Raw genomic sequence first — 7519 nt, 5'->3', positions numbered from 1 at the left:
CCTTTCCCCGGGCGGTAAACTTCAGTGGTGGAGGGGGTCGCGATATAGATCTCGGCCGTCGGATGCGAGGGCCGAGATCTGACGGTTGGCGGTCAATGGAGGTGGAGGGGGGTTAATGCGCAGGGGGCCCACTCGTATTAACGTTACATTAACGATATCGGGCGCGATTTTATTGGTTATCAGGGTTGTGGTTTAAGTTATTAATTAACCAGATGTTAATTAATTCTTGCGGGCGTGGTGGGTTAGGTTATTTAAAGGTTTCAAATAAACCTTTAAATCCCGAATTACATAATGATATGGTTTATAATTAAACCGGGGCGGGATATTAGAATATAGGGGTTTTTAGTATATTAATAATATATGGGAAAGGGGAATTTATACAAGGGATTTATATAATAAAGTTATTGGTTAATATGAATATGATTGAAAGCAAGCGCTAAGTCTAATGTTAAGAAACTTAGGCTAAGGGAATGAAAAGGGTTTTACACAAGAAATGTGGCTTTGTGCCTAAGTAAAAATGTGGTTTTATTTAGGCCTTTTATGAAATGAGATGGAGTAATTTAAGAGGGATATTAAGCAGATCTTAATATCTTTGGGGGGAGATTAGTAAGTGATTGGGGAGAAGTGTGAAGGGAAGTTAGTCATGCTTTGTTTGATCTGTATCCAAACATCTGCCATGGTACCTGTGATAGAAGTAAGATTTAATCATTCTGAGAGACAAAACTTATCACAAGTTTCTTTCTGCAACACCAAAACTGCCTACCCAGCCTAGTTTGCCTAACATTTTTTCCTCTCTTTCTTTGGGTGCACTTAGACTGGAAAACCCTTTTTTAGCTTTTCTTTTCTTTACATGATAAACCTATCTAAATCTGCACTTATTTCTTCCAAGGGCTCAGATTAAACAATTAAGCTCCTTTGCTTCTCTTCCTATCTAATTATCTGCCAAGTTTAAACAGTTTGGACAGATTTTTATTCTCTATTTCTAAAACAGGAAATTCAAACATGAACTGGCCAAGGTTGAGCTGTTTGACCATTCATCAATTGTGGTGAAAAAGTTCCACAAACTGCACATGATGCTCTGTTTACAGAGAATTGAAATAGTAGTGGCATTTGGACTTGCACACTTTCCTGGTCCTTTTTTTTTAGGGTTCATTTCTTTTTCTTTTCTTTTTTTTTGACCATCTTATTCTTTTTACCCTTTGATTTTTCTTTTAGGGTATACCCTCTTTTCATTTTTTCAATTTTTTTATTTTTTCACAATATGGAAACCTTTACAGCAGGGAAAGGATGAACATATCAGGGATTTCAACCAGTCAATCATGAAATATGACACCTATTGGTATAGGAGCATAACAGTATGGCAGAGATGAACGGCGGAGATGAGCGGAGGATATGAACGGAGGAGGGTTATCAATGGTAAGCGATCAATGGTTATCGCAAGCAAAACAAGTCAGGGCGATAACCACGGCTAAAGGTGGATTTCGTGTTACAAGGGGATTTCGGGCGGATGAAAAACGGTAAGTGGTATTGAGAGGGGAGCGCCCGATTCCACTAAGCGATGGACACATAGCGACTAGGGGAGAGAGAAAAACTGCTCGTATCGGGCAGGTAACTCTCATGCAACTAATGCACCCAAAATCACTATAAACCGTCGGATTTGGAGGTGATGATCAATGGTGGAGATTAAAAGGCACTTTTCGGGCGGGTAACCGTTGTGCAAGTGGTCCCCCCTGAAATCAATGTCAGCCGTCGAATCTGGAGGTTGAGATCAACAGTGGAGAATGAGCCAGATAAAGTGAAACCTCGGGAACTATGTCCGAGTGGGTTTAATGAAGGGTATGATCACATTGCAAACATGCAGCAGTATTGATTGGGGCAAGAGATTTGTGATATGCGATTAAAAAGCAGACCCGACAATATATATATATATATATATATATATAGAGAGAGAGAGAGAGAGATATATATATATATATATATATATATATATATGGGTTTATAATACTTGAGATCCAACTCAAGGGAATATGAAAAAGGATATATGGTTCTTCAATGCGAAAGGGTATACTCAGAGCAGGAGGAAATCCAAGTCATTACAGCAACTTCGGCTTCAACAGCTAGCTCCTATGCAACGCACTTCAATGAATGGATTAAACAATAAATAAGATTTTGCGGGGATTTGACAGAAATGTCAACTTGCAAAAGATGCAAAACAAAGGCAAAACAGAATAGGAGTTACAAATTAAAAAGGAAGCCAAAAAATGGCGCTTGCTCTGATACCATGTCAGACGAGGAGGTAACTCCTCAAATCAAAACTCAATTTATTCATTTAGGTTGTTCATTATTATATACAAGAGGGAGTGACTGTTCGATTCAGCTCGCGATGACTCTCTATCTTCTCTATTATTTATTTACATTAATTATAGTTGTACACCCAATCCCTTTGATTAGGTGTCAACAAAATCTGATTTCAATAGGGTAATTGAGAGGTGAAGGCTATGTAACTACTTTTACAGATAAAACATGGAAGGTCACTGAAGGAGCCCTGGTAATAGAAAAAGGAGAAAATGTTGGTACATTGTATTTATGCAATGGTATTTCTAATTCTGTTAATGATTTAACCTCTATAAGAGAAGATACGACATTGTGGCATCATAGGGTTTGGCACATGAGTGAGAAGGGGATGCAGATTCTTCACTCAAGATATTTTTTGCCAGGTTTGAAGCATGTTGATTTAAAATTCTGTGAGAATTGTGTTTATGGAAAACAAAAAAGAGTCAGATTCCTCAGAGTTGGGAAAGAAAAGAAGAGAGAAAAATTAGAGCTTGTGCATACAGATGTATGGGGACCTACTCATATATCATCTTTTGGTGGCTCTTGTTATTATGTTACTTTTATTGATGATGCAACCAGAAAAACCTGGATTTATTGTATTCGAAATAAATATGATGTATTTGAAACTTTCAAGTAATGGAAAGCTTTGGTTGAAAATGAGACAGGAAAAAGGTTGAAGTGTCTCAGATCAGACAATGGAGGTGAATATTGCAGCAAAGAGTTTGATAGGTACTATTCAGATAATGGAATTCGTAGAGAGAAGACAATTCTCGGAACACCACAAGAAAATGGTGTGTCAAAAATGATGAACAAGACAATCATGGAGCGTGCAAGGTGCATGAGATTGCATGCAGGATTGCCTTTACAATTTTGGGAAAATGTTGTAGACACTATTATTTATTTAATAAATAGAGGGCCTTCAAGTTCCTTGGATGGTGGTATTCTAGAGGAGGCATGGACAAGTAAAAAGGAAAACTACTCATTTTTAAAAACTTTTGGTTGTGAAGCCTTTGTCCACATTAATAAAGAAAATAGAACAAAGCTTGAGGCAAAATCCAAGAAATGTACCTTTATTGGATATGGTGTTGATGATTTTGGTTATTTCTTTTATAATTATGAAAAACACAAAATCATTAGGAGTAGAGATGTCATATTAAATAAAAAGTTTTTGTATAAGGATCAAATGCAGGAAAATAAACATGAAAAAGAAAACAGAGAATACATGGTGCTTGATGAGATCACAGAAAAAGTGAAGGTACCTGAAAATCATAATGATCAACAGCCAGAACAACAACAGCAACCACAACAGCAACAAGCACCTCAAACACTTGAAAGTGGTGTTAGAAGATCTACGAGGATAAGGAGACTCCCTGAACGATACTCTCCTTCACTATATTATGTATTGTTGACTGATTTTGGTGAACCAGAATGTTATGAAGAAGCAGTGCACGTAGAAACCAAGAAGAAGTGGGAGCAAGCCATGAAAGAAGAGATGGACTCCTTAGCACATATCCATACTTGGGACTCAGTCAGGTTACCTGCAAGTAAAAAAACATTGCAGATTAAATGGGTTTACAGGTTGAAGGAAGAAGATGGAGGTAGAAAAAGGTATAAAGCTAGACTAGTGGTGAAGGGGTTTGCACTGAAAAAGGGTATAGACTTTGATGAGATATTTTCTCCTGTTGTTAAAATGACTTCAATCAAAACTATTTTAAGTCTAGTAGCAGCTCAAGATTTTAATCTTGAGCAGTTATATGTAAAGACGACCTTTCTCCATGGGGATTTGGAGGAAGAGATATATATGCAGCAGCCACAAGGATATGAGGTAATTTAAAGAGAAGGAGAAACTAGTGTGCAGATTGAAGAAGAGCTTGTATGGCTTAAAACAGGCTCCAAGGTAGTGGTATCTAAAATTTGTTAGCTTTATGTCTCAACAAGGTTATACTAGATGTCACTCTAATCATTGTGTTTATCTCAAAAGGAAAAGTGATGGCAGCTATATTATATTGTTATTGTATGTAGATGACATGCTTGTTGCAGGTTCTAACATGCAAGAAATAAATGTGCTCAAAAGAAAATTGGCAAACTCATTTGCAATGAAGTTTTTCGGTGTTGCAAAACAAATCCTTGGTATGAGAATAACTAGAGACAGAAAGAATCGAAAATTAACATTGTCTCAGAGTGAGTACATAGAAAAGGTGTTGAAAAGATTTAATATGCAGAATGCAAAACCAGTTAGTATACCTTTGGCTAGCCATTTCAAACTAAGTAAGGAGGTGTGTCCCAAGACTCAGGAAGAAATGACTTATATGTCTAAAATTCCATATGCATCAGCAGTTGGAAGCTTAATGTATGCAATGGTTTGCACAAGGCCTGATATTGCACATGCAGTGGGAGTTGTAAGCAGGTACATGAACAATCTAGGAAAAGAACATTGGATGGAAGTGAAGTGGATTCTCGGGTATTTGAGAGGTACCACAAATCAAGCATTATGCTTTGGTGGTTGAAACATTGCTCTACGGGGATATGTTGATGCAGATATGGTAGGTGATAGAGATAATAGGAGGAGCACAACAGGATATGTGTTTGCTGTAGGTGGAACAACTGTCAGTTGGGTTTCAAAACTGCAAAGTGTTGTTGCACTCTCAATGATGGAAGCAAAGTATGCTGTTGCTTCAAAGGCTAGTAAAGAAATGATTTGGTTACAAAGGTTTCTAGATGAATTAGATAAGAAGCAGGAGTTGGGCAGGTTATACAGTGATAGCCATAGTGCCATACATCTTGAAAAGAACTCTGCATTTCATTCCAAGACTAAACATATACAACTCAAGTACCATTTCATATGGTCAGCATTGGAATATGGATAGTTGAAGCTGGAAAAGATACACACTAGCCAGAATCCTGTAGATATGTTAACAAAAGTTGTAACCAAGGAGAAACTGAGATTCTGCTCAATTTCAATTGGTCTTCAAATATGATGAAGAAGATGATAAACAACCATCTCCAAAGTGGAGTCATTGTCCAGCGAATGAAGCAGCGGTGGAGTCGCTATAATTAGTCTCCAAGTGCGAGATTGTTGGGTATGGACCCTGATTATCTTCTTTATTTAGAGGTATCACCACATTGGACCCCAGTTTGTAATGTGGCGACAACGCTGCCCGTAAAATGTACGCTGCAAGGGGGTTCCGGGGGGGCAGCTGTGATCTTTGGGAGCTCCCCCCCCCCCAGCGGGGGATCAAGGGTAGCGCCCTGAAGCTAAAAATAGATGTAAAATTTCCTTGTAAAATGTTGTAATTTCGTAGTCAATCTGGGTCATTCATTAGGTGGAGATCTGAAGGTATAATTTATGTTTAATTTATGGTTTTTTTTCCCTAGAAGGCAACCCCTCGTTATATATGAGGGAATTGTATTGCGTCGATGTAGATCTATATTCTGAGCGAGAAAGAGAGAGGAGATTGTGTGAGAGCGAAGAGGGAATTACAGTGGATCTATTGTAGGTTGTATCTCTTCATTTTGCTAGATAATGTAAAAGGAAGGACTGGCTGTTTTTCCATGGACATAGCCCAAATTGGGTGAACCACATATATTTGTGTCTCTCTTGTTTTATGCATTTTCTATGTTTATATTTCTGCAATATATTTTATGTGTTCCATTGCTCTGTAATATATAATTTTGCTAACACATTATAGTCACTTGTCACAACAATACCATAACAATGCATAAGCCCACAATCTATCACCTTGTTTATGAATTAAGTATTCATTCCTTCAACTCATAGTGTATGTAATAGTTTTCCAATCAAGAATATGGAAGAAAACCTTTACAATGCAACCATTCATTATAACCATAAACATGTAATGTATCTACCAATGAATATAAAAGTGAACTACAAGCATTCAATCAAGTGATTATACAAGGCTATCGATTAGTCAATAACATAACGTGGGTGTCATAGCCCATATTCCAAATATGCATAACATTTACTTATCTAAATATGCCAGAATGGTTGGAAATTGAAGGAGGGAGTTCCACTCTCCACCCAACCATAGGCCAGCTACACTGCAACTTTCTTGTAGCTAACCACCCCTAAGCTAGATCCAAAGTATGATGGGATGTTTACTTAGGAAAAATTCACACCAAGGCTTGCTAATCATTAAAGAGATGGAGTATGTTGTCCATGTGGTTTCTCAATTGTATTTTCATAGCAATCACTACAAGGGTTTGTTGTCCGTTGTCCAATTGGTTAGCAACTCTCCAATAAGCACCAGAGGGGTCTGTAGTCCACTATCCAGGGGTTTGACAACTTTACAGAAAGCACCAATGTGACTCAAATTTCCCTATCCAGGTGATTAACAACTATATAATAGTCACCATAGTGACTACCTTACTATTCTGAGTTCAATCACAGGGCTTCACCCAAGATCTAGATGGCGTATATCTTAGTCTAGGAGGTTGAATCCACTGTCCAAGTGATCTCTTAACTTTATTTTCATAGCAAGCACCATAGTGGTTTGTTGTCCACACGGGGATTCACTCAATGAATCTTTAACATAGCACATGCTTTGTGGCATATTGAACAATACCCTTAATTTGACTACATATTGAAAAATACCTCTAAAAATCACTTTATTTAACCCCCTACCAATATGAACCCAATACACCTTCCCAATTTAAAAAGCCCCTAATTTCACTAGATATTGTAGGTATCCATTTTTTCATTAACATTTTTTATACCCCTTTATATTTATATCCCTTTATTTTCATTAACAATGATAAGCAACCTAGAAAGAATAACCTAAATACTAGGTAGTTGAAAACTTGAAAGTTTCAATAAAAAAAAGGTAGATATAAGTTGGTTGATTTACAAATACATACTGTGGAAAATTTGAATGGAAAATACATAGATTTGAACTCTCAATTGCATCTATCTTCTATTGAATATTGAAAAATATACACTACAATAGTTCAAAACAAAACCTCGATAACCAACACAATGGTGCACCTTTCATCTCGCTTATAGAATAGGAAGAGGAGAGAAAGTACAATGAATATGGACACATGCAAAATCCTATATGGTTGGACTTTGTCAAATCATAGCCCTAACCTGATCACCTAGTGCACCATAGTTGCATGGTAAGAGTGCCAAGTAAGTGTGTCTCCATCAAAAGATGAACTGGAGCATGCA

Source organism: Pinus tabuliformis, chromosome 3_2 (genome assembly GCF_031772625.1).
Source record: "Pinus tabuliformis cultivar Carrire ecotype Pingquan chromosome 3_2, CPIR1, whole genome shotgun sequence".
In the NCBI taxonomy this organism is placed as follows: Eukaryota; Viridiplantae; Streptophyta; class Pinopsida; order Pinales; family Pinaceae; genus Pinus; species Pinus tabuliformis.
This window is presented reverse-complemented; position numbering follows the sequence as displayed.